Here is a 20768-nt window from a genome sequence, read left to right as displayed (position 1 = left end):
TAATAATTGTATTCCAAAATATTTCAAGAGCCAACTTCCACTCAAACATACCCACTCATTACTAAAATCCTATGAGTGTATAAAGTGTACACAAATACCCAAAGTCAAAAGGAGCATCGTGGGGCTATGCTAAAGCAATGAACGGACTCCAGGAAATAAAGAAATAGAGCTTCAAACACAATAAGATCCTCTAAACAACTGAGTGATTCTCAGCATCCAGAATTATCAGAAAACAAACAAAATTAGAGGATCTACTTAGAAATCTATAGGGAAGAGAGAACTTTCCTGAATACTTGGAAATATAAGAAAGCAGTTCACATTCTAGTAGTTCCAGGTTTGTCCCCAGTGAATCTGCATCACTCATTTCTCATATAAAACCTATGATGGGGAGGGGGGATTTAGCACTTCGACAAAATATAATATGCCTACAGTGTTGGAGACTTTTTATGAACTACCTAGTGGTAAAAATAACATAAGTATAGGAGCTGACAGAGTTCTTGTCGGTAGCAAATGTAGCCATGTAAAATAAACATTTATATGGATTATCATTCTACAGACTTTCAGGTACTTGATAAACATCTTCACATTTTTATTTTTTCAGAGTATTCCCTTTCCTTGTGGAAAAGTATTGTTACCATGATGTTACTCCTGAGAACTTTAGTTTGATACAAAAAAGCTCAGCATGAGGAGAAAAATTTTTCCTTCATTAATTTAAAAATAACTCAAGCTCCACGAGATTTCTAAAGCAGTTTCCCTCTTATTTTTCCCAAAATACATATGAAGCCAGTAGCAGAGAATTATCAAAGAGGACTCAATGAAATTTCAGATTTTGAAATTAAACAAAATCCAAGCCACCTGGACAAGTCAGTAAGGCCTGTCTCAAAATGGGTTTTTGCGGGGGGCGGGGGAGGGCGTGTAAAAGGGGGGTCCTTTGACATTTTAAGACCCTTAATCCCCCTCTCTCCCCCTTCCTCCAAGTATATATGCCTGAGCAAATGTAAAATAATCAATCTTCTTAGAACTGCAGGCTTATGTAGGTTAAATTATTAGCCTCCAACAATGCAACAATTCCAAGAAGTAAGAGGTTAAATGATTTATTAGCAATTCTGCAAGCCATTCTTCCAACGTGCCTTCTCCTGGTCAGTGCTGGATGTCAGGGCTGTGTTTGCCTAAAAGTAGCCTGCAAGAAGAAAACTCTTCTAAACCAAGACAAGTTCAGACTGCCAACAGCAGAGCACAACAGATGCTTCCTGTTCCTTCAGTAAATGACAACAATCCTAATGTGGATGACATTCCTGATTCTTGCGAGAAAGAAACAATAAACATGAGACTCCATGTTGAATTCCTAACTCCTGTAAACCTAACCTCCTATCAAATCTTTCACAAAATCTGTAAAACTAGTAATGCAAGCTAAGCCCTCAACAGCTAGTCTTTCATCAGTTGGCGGGTAATACCATGATAGCTTCTGTTTAATGATACCCCAAAACCGGTTTTTCATTCGGTGATAATGTTAATCACTGGCAAAGAATGGAAACCTTGATAAAGACGCAAGTCTCATGCAATATTTCTTTCTTTCAGTATTTATGTGTTTCATTAAAATACAGAAATGAATGTTAATGGCCATGGGAATGGCCATATTAGCCATCTGTATGTCAGAAACCTTACAGTCAGGCATACAGAAAATCAAAAACCTACGTCGAAACTTTGATTTCTCCAGCAGATCTTGGAACTAGCGTATCGACCACAACAAGATGACTCAAAACCAGCATGTTATTATGCCAAAAAATGCTTTCCTCCAAAAGCAACAGATGTATTCAGGCAGTAGTTTTATTCTGTGGGCTAATTGCTAATTTCAAAATATTCTGTATTCATTACTCATAACTCAACTTAAGTTTCACAATTTAAGTTTTAAACACTGAATGAAAGATTAAGATTGACAAATAAATAATTGGGGTTTCTTTCCAATGCACAGCCTCTTTCAACCATAAGACTATGATTTAAGCTATTCATAATTTTTATGTAAAATGGTGCCCAGCATGCTTATAAGAATAAACATACTTGATAATAGGATCAGGACCATTAACATAAAACAGAGGCTTTTTTCCCCCAAAATAATATTTCTTAAAAGGATTTGAGCCAATGGAAATACAAGCTTGCTAATAGTAAAAGGCTTTAATGCTTTAATTCTGTTTTGCAGTGCTGTTTCATAGCCAAGTTACTGTCACTCCTTCCAGAAAGGGGGAAAGTGGGGTTAAAATATTTTTTGCCTTCAATCCTGATTTATGATTTCCTCTAAAGAAAAGCACAATTTCTGCCAAGAAGAGGAAAGCAAGGCTTAGCTTTCACATCAGGAAGGAAAAAACCAAACAAACTGGTAGCAACCTTTTTTGCATATAATAATCACTATTATTTAGCCCACTCAAGTGAAACACAAAACCAAAGAAAGGAATAAGGAATCTCGAGTCTTAACAGGATCTGCGGAAAATAAGGAACGAGAAAAGCCACGTTTAGAGAAATTTCCAGAGGTTTTCCGGCTCTCATCAGAAACAAGCAGTTATTGTACTTTCCATGACCTGTGCCACAGGAAAGAGATGCCTTTCTTCCACCATGCTAGCTCTCTGAATAAAATAATTTTTGAGAAGAACCAGGAGGAGCTGGCTCTGTGATTTTTACAAAATCACAGAACCTTATTGTTGACGGGGACCTGAGCCAACATCTACATTCAAGCGCCCACTCAAAGCCTGAATGTTTTCTGAAGCATCTGGATGAATCCTGCCACCTCCTCTAAATGGCTAGACTCACTCGGTTACCGGAAGGGCCTGCCTTCCCTGAGTCAGACTGCCCACCCTACCCCAGCCAGTTCAGGACTATCCTCAGGGGTCAAACAATACAAGCCTATTCCCTCTTCTGCTTGACAAGCAGACAAGTTTTATAACAGCAGCCCTGTCTCCCTTAACGTCCTAGGACATCAAGCCCCAGTTCTCCAAACCACTCTTAACAGGACACGATTTCCAGACCCTGGTCACACTGTCTCTACACCCCACCACTGGAAACCTTCCGATTGAGCAACACTCCTCTTAAAATGGAATGTATGGAGTCCAGCACTAGAATCTCTGACCCGGAGCACAGAAGGACCATTATCTCCAAGAAGCTGGTCACTAACTTGCATTAAATCTGCTAAACATAGTTAGCTTACCTTTCCTTAACTTTCTACTAGCAGAGCATCACAATGCATGCACTTGAAAACAACCCCTGGAAAGCTTTTGTCAAACCAAGTTATGGCCACTTTTAATTTTTTAAGATGTAAATTCACAACATGACATATAACCCTGTTAATTAAGATACTACCAGCTTCACTTTACCATGTCACGTACAGATTATTTTCTGGATTTTGACTGTCATCAGTTGTCTCTCCCAGCTATGTTTCAACCACAATTCCCAGTCACTGATGAAAATGCTGAATAAGAACCCTGTGTGGTGAGCTAAACTCCAAATCATTTCCTCCTAACACACATTTTTTTTTTTTTTTACCAGAGAAAATACAAATTTTCATAGAGCAGTCGTTTTAAATAGAATAATCAGCTTCACCAGGCTGAGAGATCTGCTGAATGGCAACATGTAAGGAATAACTGACTAAAAACAGTTTTGTTGGCCCGAGTGTGGTAGCTAGCTACACCAGCACCGGCACTGTCTTGATTACTCTTGGCTATGCACTATCTCCAGAACTTAGGACTCTGGACAGGACTGCCGGCTAATGTCTACAAGGTGCCAGTTTTAAGGCATTTACCATAATACACATCTAAGCACTCAGTGTTAACCAGATGGGTATTGTTAAGTAGCCGTGGTATCAAATTAAATTTTGTTGAAACACTGGCATTCCCCAAAGTCGCCTTTTTGTGCCCTGCTCAATTTGTGAGACAGCAGGTTTATCCAAGGCACTTAGCAAGGCACCTATAAACTGTCTCTATAGTTATTTAAATAGTGCACATAATTCAGAAAGCATCCTAGTTACTCAGTCTGGGAGACCTGGAAAAGGGAAAAAGTAGTAGGAACCCTTTAATCATTGGCCACAGCCAGTTCCATCTCCCTGTTCTAACAGAGGACACTCGAAAATGGTCTCAAAGGTACAGGGAATTACTAAGGGAATCGGATGAGGGGCAGGGATAAAAATGATGTGAATGGCACCCCCGGTGCAAGCTGGGTCCCTGAGCTAAGGCCCAAAGTGATCAAGGAGCGTTCTTAGGGGCCTTTTCCTATCATCTCATTGCAGATAAACTCTGTAGACCAGAATTGTTTTCTATTCAATTCATAGGTCACCAATTCATAGGCAATCAGTGACCCCCTAGAGAGTTAGCCACATAACTCGAAGGCTGCTGACTGAGAACTTATCAAGCACGGGGACTTTTCCATCACACGTCATACAGAATATCAGCCCCATAATATGCCGGGTGCTTTGGCTTCTGCAGGGCAATTTATGAAGTCAGTTCATACATGGTAGACGGGTTGGTTATCCAGCAGGGCAACCAAAGGCCTCCAGCCTCCGGACAGTTAAGAGGGCAGTGGGGGCAACCTATCTGTAAGCCAGAAAGGGCTGCAGGAAAACCCAACACAGCAGGGCACAAAACAGCATTCACACAGTGCCCTGGTGAGCACAATCCCCAAGCCAGCTGGACGGAGCCACGATAGTGGCAGCATCGTTGAGGGCCCGCAGGAGAGATCAGACTTGTCAGTCACCAACTTGAAGAAGTTTTGCCTGAGTTATCTTTATTTTCAATCGTCCCCTGCCCCGCAACCCAGGGCAGTGACCAGGGTCATGCCAAAGTATATTAAGTTCAGTGTCACCAGACAGCCTTGAACCAGAGAAGGGGAGAAGAACCTTTCCCCCGTGAGACACGGACTTGGAATCACACGCTGCTGCAGTGGGCTGAAGACGGATGCGTTTTCCTCCCCCATCCTCCGCCCCATTTGTCCCTTCATCCCGACCTCCAGGTTCCATTACCCAGCTGGGCCTCTCTCAAAGCTACCCAAACAGTTGTTCTCTGCTCCCACCATCCCTCCTCTAAGCCTACCCACAGTGTCAGCGTTCCTGACCGCAGTTTAGGGCAGCTCAGCGAGACACTGGCTCTGGGGTTGACTGTCAGGGATTATTGCAGGCAGCAAAAGGGCATCTTGACGCCCAAATCTATCACAGCTCAATTCTCTTCATTAACAATGAGTCTCTCTCTATTCAGAAGATGTGGAAGAAAAATGTCCACAATACTTTCCCTTTGAAATGCAGTCTGCAGGTGATCGAAATTTAAAACATAGCATCCATTTCAATTCACTGACTATACAACTCAGAGACGAACTCAACATTTGGCGTTAGGCAGGCACCCTGGTGAATCAGAACAAAAGCCGTGTTAGAATTGATTAGAAATGTTTGAATCAAAAGATTTTAGAGCCTGAGAAGTTTGGGAATACCTAACGCACCCCCCTTGTTTTAAAGGTAAGGACACCGGGGGTCAGGGGTTCCTGAGGGACAAAAATAAACCTGGAATGCAGTTTGCGAATCAGAAATCAGGACTCCGTGTTCTGCAGGCTCTTTCAATATCTTTAAATATCTCTGTCTACTTATGGACCAGAGTCTGTCAAAATTTATTTTTAAATGACAGAAAATCTGTCCAATTAAATATATTCTGCTTTATTTCTAGATGGCAGCTTGACTCACAATCTTCACAGCCTTTAACAACACATCAACTTGAGATAAAAATCATTAATTCCATAAAAGGAATAGGAGAAAAATGAAAAGCTAAGTACCAGCTGAGTTGCCACAGAGACTTTGGTCAGTCAGCGCTGTGAGCACACGGGGTTCTCCAGGGGCCTGAGAAGGCAGGACATAACATAAAAGCTGTCAAAAGATGACTTGGCCGGTCATCTGCAGGTAACTTAAATTACACAATGTCATCAAGTGTTTTGGTTTTATTTTCCTATTTTGGCGATTTCCAAGACCTTCCATGCAGTCATCCTTCTCGTTCTCAAACAACTTCCTAATTTACAATGTTCCTTTTAAACTATGTCACTTGCTCTCTGGACATGGAAAGGATATAAATTATAAATAAAGTCAGTCCCTTCTAGTTAATGCCAGGTTTGGAAAGATGGGACTGGCAGAGGTCTGTAACCTAGGGTAACCACGATTATTTTTAGCATCATAGGGACAAGGGATGGAGAGATGGACATTCCCATCTTAGCTGAGGTGCCACCCCCTTGGGAATTCTTCCTGACCCAGGCCTGGGTTAGGCGCACCCAGAGGGCAATGAGCACCCCTCTATCAGATCACAGTCTTCTGGAACCTTAACCAGATCTGTCACGATTATAAATGAACTTGGACTCTTAAGTACCATGTTACAGAATTTACTTTTAGTACGAGCTATGTGACCTCAGGAAGTTTTCCGTGTCAGTTTTCTCACGTGAAAATGGGAATAAGAGTACCTATCTCAGTCTCCTTGTTTGTAAAAAAGAATATACAGTATCCACCTCAGAGTGATTGTAAAGATTAAAATGCTCTTATGAATTATAGCACAGAAAAGCATTGCAACATCATAGGTAGTCAATAAACAGCAACTATTGTCATACTGCTGCCCTTACAAGTCCTAACTAATACATTAGTTGTCCTCTTCTCTGTGCTTCTTTTAATCTTCACCAGCTAGATAGATAAGCCCTTGCGTGTGATGGGGAAAAACCCCCCCGCAAGATTTGAAATCAGACAGGCATGGGGTAGTATCCAGACTCCGCTATTCACTACATTTCATTAATTAAAAAGATATACTTTTTCACATTTTAGCATCACAGAAACTGAAATGCGTCTTACAGTCAGTGAAATTGGGCATTATCTCTGATCTTGAGCAAGTTATTTAATCTCTGTAAAACTAGTGATATTGCCTTCCTCTCCTAGGGTTGCAGGAAGGCACAAATAACATAATCATGCAACCCCCTAACACACGACAGGCAGCCCCGATTTGCACCTCTATGGGTCCAGTGTCTTGTATATAAAAGACGCTTAGGAGGTGAATCAATATTTACGTATATAGAATGGAGCATCCCATTATCCCTGGAAATTTTAAAAAATAGGACCCAGACCCATTCCAAGCTAATGTGTGTACAGTCCCTGCAGGAGTGGCCTACAGAAAAGGTCAGGGCCTTTCAGAACAGGAACTCTGAGGAGGGGCCGTGGATGGACACCCAGAGCCCCGTGCAAGGACCTGCGGCTGCTTCCAACAACCTACCCCGAGCCTCGGATTACCGTCCAGGCCCCACGCAGGGCCACTGACGGGGTCCAAATCCCTGCCGAGACCCAGGTCGGGTTCAAAGTTCCTACGGGGAGGCCAGAAAGTACAGGAAGGTGCTTTCTCCAAATCCAGTTATAATTCCTGACACATAACAACAGTTACCTAGCGTGGAGCATTTACTTCACTAAGCCCCACTTTCACTCTTCACAATAACCCTGTGAAACATAAACAACTGCATCAGCATTCCTGTTTTCCGAGGCCCAGTGTTTAAGTCATACCTCTTATTAAGGGGCAGAAATCCACCTGGTTCCCAAGCCTGTGTCCTTCACCACCGCGTCTTCTCTCTGGGAGGTTATGAACATCAGCTGGAGAAGGAGGCGAGGTTCTCCCAAACTTCGAGGTCTCGCTTTCCAAACAGCCCGACAGCATCCTTCCCACGAAGGCGTCAGGCCCTCCTGCTCCAGGTGGATAGAGGCAGAATGGGGTAGACGGGTGGGGCAGTTCTGTGTGGAGTGAGTTTCAGTGGATCTCCAAGCCCAGTTGGTGCTGCCTCTGTCCTGGGCCCTGGCCAGCCCTAACAGGTGGTGTTTTTCATTTGACCTTTCCCCGCGTCACTCGTTCATGATTTATTTCCCATAGCTCCAAGTAGCACCCTGCAGCTCACCTCTGGCCCTTCCTTTCCTTGATAGGCTTCCTCCATCTTTTTCTTTTCCCTTTTTTAAAACTTCTGGTTCTTTGAAAGTTTCTCTCCTAGTGACAGTTATTTCTCTCTACACAGGACTGCATTTCCTGGCCAAGAAACTTTTCTCTATTCATCCTTTGCAGATGTGTCACAATGAAAAGTCATAGTTGGAGATTCCTCATCTGAACTTTCCAGAACGCCAAGGATAAATGCACACGTGCAGGCATGTTTAGAAAGATGGAGAAGCCAGAGGAAGACATGCACAACGTGACAACTTTCCTTGCCCCCAGTTAGGATGTCTGCTCCTTGCACTATCAGATCTCCTGAGACCCCAGGGATCACATGGAGAAAGATCACCCAAGTGGAGGGTTCGAGAAGATACACTGCACGCATTTGACAGTCTCCCCTTCAGCCTTTCCTCTACGGCAATCACTACGCTGCCTTAATCTCCTTCTCAGCTGAGGAAACCTGGAGAGCTTTTTATTTCGTGCCGTCTCCCATTTCTAGGCAATACACTAAAGCAGCTGGTAAATCATGCAATTACCAAATCATCACATCCCTCCAAGAGGTTCAGAGATGTGTGTTTTTAATACAGAAGCTAAGGCCAAGAACAGCTGCATAACAGACAGTGACCTATTTATCTCTCCACTCCACCCATGGTGGAAACAGGTTGGGAATACCTCCCATGACTTGGCGTTACAGAGTTCCTGGGTGATAATGCAGACTGAGGCAAAGAATACAAGAGCTACTTCACTGCTGAGGGGGACTCACTGGAAGTGAGGTCCATCGGTCAGGACACACAGACTCTATCACCTTTGCTGGTGCCAGGCCCGAATCATCCACAACACACCCAAACTATTAAGATGATGGGTCGGCAGAACCCACCACCTCCTTCACTTACTAAAAGATAGAAAATGCTGGGGAACAGTGCTCATTTTTGCAATATGGCTTGATCTGCAGTTGGAAAGATATTACGTACAACTTTGGCCTTGTTTATTCATCCCACTCACCCCACAAACTATGCCAGACAGTTTCAGACGCTTGCAGAGCACAACTGGCTTTTGGAAATGCCAGAAAACTGATTCGTTTTTTCAAAGTACATTAACTTATCCCTTGAAAATGTGACTCCTAAACCATTATCCTCAACCATGACTGAAATACTGTATCAGGTAGCTTCGACAGAAGCTATACTCCCCCATGTTTGCCCTCCATCCGTAGGGCCCCCTGGAATGTTCTGAGTTTCATGGTCTGTGTGCTTTACCTGCCTTTTGTGGTGGTGACCCACCAATCCTATAAATTCAGCATGAATTAAATACCCCAGAAACAACTGCCTTCATGTACACATATGATGAATATTCCAAACATGCTGTAATTCATGCTTGGGAAAAAGTACTTAATTACGTGTTAGCCGTTTCACAAATATAGAAGCTGTCAGCCGTTTCACAAATATAGAACCTGATATACCATAACCAGGTGTAAATATTATGCAAGTGTCTCAAACTTCGGAGAGGCTAGAGATCTGTTTGATTTATCATTAACGGAGGGGTATGACCTCTTCCTTCAGTTTTGCTAACGGATGCAAACTCTCTAACTTTGCAGATAAAGGGACTTACCATACTGCTGGGATTTTGGTGCTACATATTTTGTCTGTTTCTCTCTTAAGGGATTAGATTCTTTGGGACAGGGTAGTGGTCACTACTGTGCTCCAACCAGACCCCATTTTTAGGGCCAGTGCACCCATGCCCAGCTGCTGCCAGCTCACAGGGAAGGTCCTCAGCCAGTGGCAGGACACAGCTTCACCCAAAGTAATGCCCCCAGAAGGGGTGGCCAGGTGCCTACCACTGGCTGATTCAGGGATACATAGGTCCAGCTCTTTGCCTCAGTCAGAGACAACTGGGCAGGGCCACCCCAGCTCCAGAGCTCACCATAAGGGCAGCCGGGGCCTCAGTTACACCCACACTGCCAGTCAGCTTGTCCTCTGCCCAACCCTGCTGCCTTCTTTTCCTCACCCCTAAACTCCTTCAGCATCCAACTCCTGGTGTGCTTCCAGCCAATCCAAAAAAAGACAAGCTGTTTTCTAAGTGTAGAAAGTTATTTTTTAAATCATACTGAGGAAGTTACAGGCCCTAGAGGGACATGTTCTATCAAAGGTCCTGTGAAGGCTGAAGACAGTCTTTGAAAAATACTTGTGATTCCGTTTAAAAGTTACACATTTTGATAATCAACTCAGACCACTTTCTGAACACCAACCCAATGCAGTCAACAGGGACAGGAGTTTAAATAATGCCCAGGAGTATCACAGTTTCACAAGTAGGGGAGGTGAGACATCGCCAGGTGAGTGATCTGTGCATCACAACATCACATCACGTGGTACTGGAAACTGACACCAGACCACAGGGTGCCAAGCTACCCTTGCCCATTCGAGTATACCCCCTCCCCACATAAGACACACATGCTTTATAACCTACATCAGAGGAAATCTTTACTCTAAAGCCACTTGAAGAGAACAGTGCTACATAAATGTATGACAATGAGTCCTGAACACTTTATTCCCAACATTCCAAACTTTTAATAACAGGGAACAATTCCTGGAGCTGAACGATTATTGATGACTTTGTACTCTTTACTGCATCCCCGAGAAAGCAGATGGCAGACAGGCCTGCGTAGGAATCAAGAGCTACTGCTACCACGTTGCCCAGGAGGCAGCACACTGTCTCCCACATAAACCTCAAGGAAGTACCTAGCCATCATCCAGGCTCTCGTCCAGGTTAGGGTCCAGGGATGGAGTTAGGGATGTCACAGGAGTAGAAATCAGAGGAAAAGCAGGTGCTTGCACAGTGCCTGTATCTTATTACCAGAGGTTTGGATTCAGAATGTTAAAAATGTAGATAATGTATTCTCTATAAAAAACTCAACTTAAAATCATACTACTGCTTAATGTTTTATAGCTTTTCACACGCTGTCTCATCTGACATTCACAGCTCTCCCTGCAAGGGCTGGGCTGGTATTTTTTTTTTTAATATTTATTTATTTATTTATTTTTGGCTGTGTTGGGTCTTCGCTTCTGTGCGAGGGCTTTCTCCAGTTGCGGCAAGCGGAGGCCACTCTTCATCGCGGTGCGCGGGCCCCTCACCATCGCGGCCTCTCCCGCTGCAGAGCACAGGCTCCAGACGCGCAGGCTCAGCAGTTGTGGCTCACGGGCCCAGTTGCTCCGCGGCACGTGGGATCTTCCCAGTCCAGGGCTCGAACCCATGTGCCCTGCATTGGCAGGCAGATTCTCAACCGCTGCGCCACCAGGGAAACCCCTGGGCTGGTATTTTTATCTCAACTTTATGCCTGGTTAAGTGACTTGCCCAGGATGACACAGCTGATCAATGTTGGGATCAGACTGCCAGATTCTTGGTTCCAAGGTCCTTTCATATAAAATTCTGCCAATTTGCAATTTGTCTACATATTTCTCCAGGCTTGTGTACAAAGCCCCAAAACCCTGCCTCCCTCCTTCTGCCTTTATGGCTCCCACCTTCATACTACAGACCTATATTTCATGGGAACAAGGACTACCGATGGCATGGGGTCCTGAACAGGGTCACAAATCACCACCAAAGGTCTCTCTGTCTCTCAGTGACTCCAAACACTCCAGACTCTTTGTTGATACAGACCACAGCTTCTGGAATACGGCTGACAAGAGACTAGGGGATCAAGTTATACGACTACCAGTGTAACCTGCTTCATGTCAGTCACATACACAAGAGGGGAAAAAAGAAGAAAAAGCTTTAAACAGCTCACCAATTTCCTAGACACAGTAATTGTTCTTAGGAAAGCCTTCCTACCCTCGTCAATAGGTTTTGCTACTGTTATCTGAGGCACTTGGTGGATTTTACTCTTGCCAAGTTGGCATTCTGTTTCTGCAATACAAAAATGCTGGGACTAAAGAGATCAGATGGGGATGTTATGGTTTCAGGACGAGAAGCAAGCATCTCTGTGAGGCACGTGGATGCAGTACGGCTTGCGGGCATGCTAATGAGAGCTAATTACTCTACCGACGCCACAAAAGCCAACCAGTAGCAACAAGAAATGCCTGGTAAAACTTGCTGGGTTCTCAGGCTTTGTTCGAAGGGCTGGTGCCAAAATGATCTGGCTGAAGTGATGGGCACAGGGCTGAACTGGATTGTTATCTCAGGATCACAAAGCCTAGTCTTTAGTCCTTTGTATCCTGTAAATCAGTAGTCAGGTCAGCACCAATTTTATTCTTCCAGATTTAACCTACTCTCTTAACCCTTAACATCGCTACCCACTCTGCCCCCAAATGTCCACTTTGGCTGCAAATTAAGAAATCAAACAATAGGCCTGGAACTTTAGGAAAACAATTGCCTACTGACCATTAAAATTGGGTGTGGCATTTTATAATGTACTGCACTCCGTTTGCAACATTCGCAAGATTTGGCCAACAGTTCACTCACTTTAATCCTCGAACTCAAGACATAAAAGGGAACTGAGAAATCATGTAAATTTCACTTAATCACTGATACTTAACTATATCCATGTTTCTCAGAAAGCATATACACACGGTATGAATTATATAAAAGCACAACTCTAATTTATGAATTTATATAAATTATATTTTTAAAAGGCTTTCCCATCCTTGTCTCTCTATTGCTACTAAAGAGAGGGCAGGGAATGGAAAAACCACAAGGCTACAGATCTAAATTTCTCAGAATAGGAATGAGAGCATTAGTTATTAACCCAATAAAGCCCCATCCTCATTAACTTTTCCCCATTCCAATACTAGGTTGATGTATTGTTGAAAATGCAATCATGGCTTCAGGGACAAAAAAACAAGAAGGTCCAAGGCATATTTTAAAGAAGACTCCTACAGGGTGTTATCTCTAACTCCATAGAAACAAGACTGCACTGGATTATAATATAATTCTACGATAACAACATTTATAAATACTTGGCTCAATTTATTAAAATGGAAAAGTCTGAATAAACATACAGTAGAAGTTAAATGGCAAGACAACCCTCATGTTGAGATTCTTTAGTCAGAAGTAACAATAATATTAGCAAAGTTTTTTTTTTAAAGTGGTTAACAAGGTCTAGCATAAGGACCAGTCAGATCTAACCCAACTTTTATATGGTATGAAAAAATGAAGATTTATTTAACAACTCTTCTAAGTTATTTAACAACTTTGTATTTTCTTGGGATTTTCTATAACTTTCTTTAACGCTGCTCTGGTACCTGAATGTTTATGATACATGGACAAGTAACAACTCCACGAATAATGTCAAAATTCTCAACTATGTGTAAAGGAATGCCTGAGTTATCGCCCTTCTAGAGAGCTGTCTGTGCTTTGTACATAAACACATAGACAAAGCATGTTTTATTTTGGCTGTGAGTATAGTCCTAAACTGGGGGTTCATCAGGAAATTCTCCAAGCAGAAGGATTTCAGAGAAGTAGGCAACTTAGCCACACCCGAAAAGAAAATCTACTGTACAGGAAAATAAGTAGGGCAGATAAAGAAATGCTTCTTGCACTTAAATATAAATAACATTCACTAAAATTTCACAAGTCTGAGCAGGTTTACCAGCTACTCTGAAATTTTTAAACAAAAAAGAACAAAGGCATTTTCAGCATTGAGACTAGGAAACAATCGTTACTGAGCTTCCACAATGAATGGGCCAGGAACTGTGCTGGGCATCTTGCATGTACTATCTCAATTTAACGTTCCTACAAGGTAGACACTGTTGTTCCCATTTTAGAGACGCAAAAACCAATTCAATATGCTAAGACATGACTATCTTAGGGTTCCATCCAAGATATATCTGACTCGAAAACCTAAAACAGTTGCTGTTACCCTCTGCCCAATAGCATCACCAAGAAATTACACCAAGAAATTACAGTGATGGAATTGTTTCATAAGCTCCAGATTTTAAGTATGCTTTTATTGAGTGGTGGTTTCCTCCAAATTAACGGCGATGAAAATAGTGTATAACCTCATAGAGTTGAGGTGAGAAGCATTTAAAAAGCCCGAGTGAAACGAATGTGCAGAACAGGTGAGCGCTGGTTGCTATTGCTACCTCCCTCTTCGGGCTTCGGCTAATGCAGCTGGTGACCTGCAGGTGAGCAGGGCTGTGGGCTCCCACGAGTCCACTGCAGGGCAGAGAGCCACCTCCAGAGGCCGAGCAGCACACAACCTGGAGCCTGAGAGAATGGACCTCGATGGCGAGGAGTAGAGAGGCCCCGTCTCGGCTCAGCCTACCTTCTCCTGCACTAAACAAACAAGTCGTTGCGGGCCAACGCTGTGCCAGGCACAGCTACAGGTGGCTCAGCCAGCTGCTGGTCCCAGGCACTCAGCCACTTGGGAATCTCTGGAAGGCCCCCTGCCTGCAGAAGCTCACTCCCACCCTGAGAGAAAGGAAATTTAAAACAAAACCGAATGGGCGGGGTCCCAACAAGAGGCTCATCCTTTCTAATCAACTTTCCCTAGTCTCTCTCTCTCTCTGTCTCACTCACACACACACAAACACACACACACACACACACACACAGACATACACACTCACGCTCATGTGAAGGGTGTCCATGGTACATAGTGGGTGCCCATATTAGACCAAGCACTTTTATCCTCATTAGGAAACTCGATAGCAGTCTACTTTGGGACAGAATTTTAAACACTGATGACTCAGTATGGTGACTTCCAGAGCAGAAAGGGTTCATCTGAATATAGATGAAGGAAGGTTGAAGATCCCCAGGGGAAAAGAAAATCAACAGATTTGACTACATAAAATTTTTAAACTTCTATATCACTAAAAACAAAAATTTTTTAATCAGAAAAATTAGGGAAAAAAACTAGGTGAAAATATTTGCAATAACTATGAGAAAGGGTTAATAAGGGTAAATAAATGAAATACATAAACTGGAGTTTATGACAAATGAGAATAACACTAATTCCCAATTGATAAAATGGGGAAAGTATATAAACAGTTTGTTAAACAGGAAATACGGCCAACAGTCATATACATGTTTGACCTCATAAATAGCAAATAAATAAAAAAGAAAAATGAAATACCTTTTCTACTAGAAAGTTATCAAATGTTATTAAAATGAGAATATCACTGCTAATGGCAGCAACAATTAGTAGAAACTTTTTGGCAACTGATATCAACATGGATCAAGATATCCAGGCACTGTGACCCACACCCTTTGGTTCTACTTTTGGTCATCTCTTGTAAAGATGGGAATGATCTGAAATACAGAAAGATGCTCAGCAAACACTGAAAACAGGCTGTATGTGCTGGATGGGATTAAGTAAATCACGAAACACCCATAGATGGAACATCTCACAGTCCTTAGAAATAATATTTAGAGATATTATAGTAGTGTGGGGACATGCAAATAAAACAATGTTAAAGGGAATTCCCCGGCAGTCCAGTGGTTAAGACTCCATGCTTTCACTGCTGTAGGCCTGGGTTCAATCCCTGGGCAGAGAACTAAGATCCCGTAAGCCACACGGTGTGGCCAAATAAATAAATAAATAAAAATTAAGTAAGTAAAAATAAAGTGGGACACAAAATTACACACTCAGAATATTTCAAATATGGAAAAAAATACATGAATGAAGAAAATGGAAGGAAACACACCAAAGGTAGTTGTACTTTTGTGTGGCAGGAATACTGAGGAGTATTTTTTTTTTAATTGCGTCTTCTTTATGTTTTTTCTATACTAACCAAATCTTCTAGAAGGTGCATATATTACTTTTATAATTACAAAAAATTTTAATAACAGCCTCAACTTCAAATCCACAAAAAAAAAAAAAAAAAACAGATGGAAATCCAAAAGCTCTCCAAGCCTACAAACACCAAAACACTGTGCAGTAGACAGGTAAGGCAGTAAGCAGGGGGAAAGTGGCTTTGTTTTAAACTTAGGGCTACAAAAACAATAGGCTTCTTGATGTGGAAACAAAAACTTTTCATGTCCCACTTATCAAAACACATTTTGGAAATTCACTAACCAAAACATTTTCCATCAGAGGATTTAAACCCACACGCCAAAATTATATCCACAGAACAAACCAGTTAAGCAAGCAGGAAGTTTATCAGGAACACCCTAAAAATTAATAATTGTTTTTACAGCTTTGATAAATCCACGCCAGCTCATGTTAGTACACAGTGTAATACACACAATCTCCAGTGAGTCTGTCACTTCTAAACAAAACAGCATGAAATCCTTTAACACACACAATCTCCAGTGAGTCTGTCATTTCTAAACAAGACAGCATGAAATCCTTAGCATAAGGCTTTTCCTCAGCAAGAATCACAGATATTCTGAAATTAATCTTTTTGGGGTTCACCCTCCCAAAAGCTGATTTTGCAGTCTTTGAGATTGTTTTCTTAGAGTAACAGTTAACTATGTCAAGCTCTTTGTATTCATTATCTTGTTTCATCTTCAGGAGCCTACAAGGCAGGGTTTCTCAGCCTCAGCACTACTGACATTGGGGGCTATTTCTTCGTTGTGGGAAGGGCCCTGTCCTGTGCATTGTAGGATGTTTAACAGCATCCATGGACGTGACTTACTGAAGGTCAGTCTTCCCTCCACCCCTAGTTGTGACACAAGACATGTTCCCTGACATTGCCAAATGATTACTACGGGGCACAATCACCCCAGTTTAAAACCACTGCTACAAACTATGTACTATTGTTGCCCTCATTTTACAAATGAAGAAACTGAGACACAGCTATAGGTTCATCTAAATCCACAGCCCAAGATCAAAAACTATCCTGTCTTGGACTTCCCTGGTGGCGCAGTGGTTGAGAGTCTGCCTGCCAATGCAGGGGACACGGGTTCGAGCCCTGGTCTGGGAAGATCCCACATGCCGCGGAGCACCTAGGCCCGTGAGCCACAATTACTGAGCCTGTGCGTCTGGAGCCTGTGCTCCGCAACAAGAGAGTCCGCGATAGTGAGAAGCCCGCGCACCGCGATGAAGAGTGGCCCCCGCTTGCCACAACTGGAGAAAGCCCTCGCACAGAAATGAAGACCCAACACAGCCAAAAATAAATAAATAAATAAAAATAAATGTACTAGGAATTTGAAAGATTTACATAAACTTGGAGGTGATTTCCTATCAATTAAAATAGAATTAAATTGTATTTAAAAAAAATTGCTTCTTTAAAAACAAAACAAAACAAAACAAAAAAAAACTATCCTGTCTTTGTGCACAGGGAGGAGGTCTATCTTACAATATGACTGATACTACTTGAGTCTCCTTTGCGTCCCCATGGAGCCTCGTCTAGGCCCCAATGCATATTGGCCGAATGAACCATTACTTTCATCACTTTAAACATTCACTGAGTCTCTACTGGGTAGCAGGGCCTGGCAACAAAGGCACAGTCATGGCCTTCAACAAGTTTATAATCTATCTGAAGAATTAAGATATAACCAGAGATAAGCCATTTGGAGCATCAGTTTTGGGGAAAGCTTTCAGTTTCCTCATCTGTATGATGGAGATAATGCTAATGTCGCCCTCATATTTAAGTGAAATGGAGCAAGCAAAGTTCCTAGCACAAAGAATAACTTCAAAAAACAACTAGATACCAAGTGCATGGTAATATACAGGCACAGGCATTGGCAGAATCATGGCATCTCCAAATCACTGGGCTGGAAGGAACCTTCACAAACAACCTGAACTCATCACCCACTTGGTACTTTAGCATTTAGAGCTCTAAAAATTTAATTACCTGCTTCCAGCAGAGTTTGCAGTCTGAGCTCAGACTGAGGCTCTCAGCAAGGGTCTCCCAGTGAACTACTTTAAGGGGTCCTAGAGGAAAGAGGAGGGTTTAAGCAAAGAGAAAAACAATAGGAAATGTAGAAGGTTGAACGGACTTAAAGCACTCCAGGGGTGCAGAGCCTGGGTCTGAGCACAGGGGAGCACGAAGACAAGCTTGGAGAAACAGGTCAAGATCAGGTGAGGTCACAAAGTGACACAGTGGTGACACTGACCAGGTGAGACCTAGTAAATTTTTCTCCTAAAAAAGCAACCAAGGGCCAAAAAAAACAAAAAAAAAAACATAAAAAAAAACAAGGGCTGCTACAAAGCATACACCCAACTTACATTATAAAGTTGGAGAAGTTAACTTCTCAAATTAAAAGATCAGCATTCCAATTGCTTCACAGCATTCCCTGAGAACAACAGGCAAATACATGCTCTAGATCTACGAAAGTGAAGGTTTTGCCAGAACAAAGAGTCAATTTTCCTCCCCGTGTCCACAGGTCCTCCTGTTCTCTAGGGCACCAGCATAGCCCAAGGAAACAAGAGCCCAGAGCAGCCAGATCTTCTCTTTGTTAAATCTGAATTTCAATAAGTGAAATCTCCAAAAAATTTAAGTACTGGCGTAAATTTCTTAAAATACTGCGTAGGTCAAACCAAACCTGTCTGCAGGCCGTCTTCATCCCAGGCCCACCAGTGTGAGAACTCTGCTGCAAGCCAGAGCCTGCAGGAGATCAAAGCAAGGACCAGGCAGGGCAGGGTGTCCTTGTACCAAAGGTTTATTTGGAAGATGTGTCTGGCGATGAGGTGCAGAATACAGGGAAGAGACTAACTGCAGGGTCTATGTCAGAGTTGATGGGGATGTAAACCAAGGCATTGGCGGAAGGAATGGAGAGTGATTCGGAAAACACTTGAAAGGCAAAACTGACAGTGCTGATGGCCAGGAGGGGGGTCTCTAGGATACCACACGCAAACCTGACCCACTGTAAACTTTGATAATGAAGCTGAGACTTTAAGAGCAGAATGTAGCTCAGGCTTAAAACTGAGCTCTTTGACTTCCAAGAACCAGGGCAAGCTTCATGGACTTGTAACCTGTCGTCACACACAGAACCCCAGGCTCAGAAACGCCCCACACCTGGTTTAATGCTCTGCTGTCATCATCAAGATTCCTAATAATGTAAACTTTGAACTTGTGTTCTGTAAATGAGGTCAAGATTCCTAATAAACTTTGAACTTGTGTTCTGTAAATGAGGTCTGATGGCACAGTGGACCATGCATGTGAGCAGAGGAGATCTGTTTAATACGTGTGGCCACCATTCCTCGCTGCCCTATTCATAATAGTGTTTGCAGGGCCCCATAAGCACAGAATTTCGGTGGACTCACGATGCATGGACTTCAATAAGACTCAAAGCAAGTTCAAGGTAAATGTGTTACAAATGCAGCTGAGTAAGCAGGTGGGTGGGTGCTGACAGCAACAAGAGGCCATGCTTTCTATTCAATCCAGAACTTGCTGTACATGTAGAAACAAGGCAGTGTCTTTCTAAGAAACACTGACAACCAAAGAATCCTTGCATATCCTCTCTTACTCCTGTTACTCCCCTGTATTAACCAACCACTGACGCTGAAGATGACGGCACAGAAGAAGGAAAGATAGAGCAACCCATGGTTCTTTTTCCTTTCAGTCCTTCCTTCTATAAGCCAAAGATTGATAGACTGTGCAAATGGAGACGTGAAATAAGGGTAGTCAGTTTTGTGCAGTGTTTCCTGTGTTCTGGTAGGAAGAATATACAAATGCATTTACAAACTACAAAACACTATGAAGTGTGTGACTTCAGTAATTCTGCATATGTGTTAAACACTCATATTTGCATTTAATACTGGCATTGCATAATATAAAGATGAACAATGAAATTCACGTTGATAGCTTTTACTTCTAATTTTCCTTCACTTAGAATGACATTAAATAGCAAATAAACACCATGATGAGTAAAGAGAGAGACTATGGGAGAAAAGGAAAAGCTTTTTATGTTAGTACCTTTAACAGCACTTTTTCCTGCTTTTTGAACAAGGGGCCACACATTTTCATCTTACACTGGGCTCCACTAATTATGTATCTGGTCCCACTGAGAACCACTGAACTCAAGAATATTATGCCCATCTAAATATGCTGCCCACGCCTGGATACGTTTTTACTGACATCATTCAAAGCAACCCCCAAAGGACCCACCTATGGATTGATGGGAGTGGTGCTGATTTTTAGTACCACACTCTTAATTATTAGATTGCTTCAGTCCTTTTCTCATCCCACTCATGTCATTGCAACAACAAATCTGCTGAAACAGTGCAACCCAATGTCTTTCGGCCAAAGATCTTTCTAGAAATAATCAGTTAAACTGAAGATTAAAGACCTTACCAGGAGCAGCATGTAATGCAGAGGTCTCTCTGCTGGACAACTCCCCCTTATAGAGTATTCCCTGGTGCTCTGGTGGTTCAGTGTTAACCAAACCCAGGCTGCGGTTCCAGAACCCGGCTGCTTCCCATCACTCAGGACGCTCAGGTTTCCCCTGAGAAGTTGTTCTGCGAACCATTCAGTCTGGTGTCTAAAAATTCCTCCTTCAAATACAGTCAAGTTTTCCTTTGTCTCATTTCATTCTCCTCTTCTTTTCTGTGCCACTACTTTCCACTTCAATAAATTAATTTCCTGCCTGGAGACACATCCTGGCAAATGTGTCAGTTTGCATTGTTTAGATGAGAGACTTCTGTCATTCTTTCAAATTTCCTCTGTCCCAATAATCCTGGAGAGCCAGGCTCTCTGGAGCCTGAGTTACTTGTCTATGAATTTCCTCCCACTGTCTCCTATTAGACTGAAGAAAAAAAAAAAAAAATGCAGACTGCCTGGGGTGAACTCACTCAGCTCTTATCTCTTCCAATCACATTTTTCCCCCAATTTCCCCCATCCTTTCTTCCATTCCATCTGAAGGAGCATTCTTACAGATTTCAAAGCTAACCCACACTCTCCGCCTAATTTCCATCTATCCCTCTCCTTCTCCCCTCTT

The 20768-nt window shown here is 42.6% G+C and overlaps 1 protein-coding gene across 12 annotated transcripts in view; it reads right to left on the bottom strand.

Moving 5' to 3' along the window:
• Positions 1-20768, bottom strand: part of PPFIBP1 (PPFIA binding protein 1) — a 176225-nt gene that overhangs the window by 146405 nt on the left and 9052 nt on the right. The window contains exon 2 of one of the 12 annotated variants that reach the window (XM_059935519.1): positions 17684-17763. The exons of 10 other annotated variants lie outside the window; for them this stretch is intronic. The gene's annotated coding sequence lies outside the window, so the exon portion shown is untranslated. Of the gene's footprint in view, positions 1-7543; positions 7610-17683; positions 17764-20768 lie in introns of all 12 variants that reach the window. One more of the 12 variants, XM_059935521.1, reaches the window with a different exon arrangement.

This window comes from Balaenoptera ricei, chromosome 10, assembly GCF_028023285.1.
Source record: "Balaenoptera ricei isolate mBalRic1 chromosome 10, mBalRic1.hap2, whole genome shotgun sequence".
Lineage (NCBI taxonomy): Eukaryota > Metazoa > Chordata > Mammalia > Artiodactyla > Balaenopteridae > Balaenoptera > Balaenoptera ricei.
Note: the sequence above shows the minus strand (reverse complement) of the source record. Positions and strands in the feature narration are given on the sequence as shown.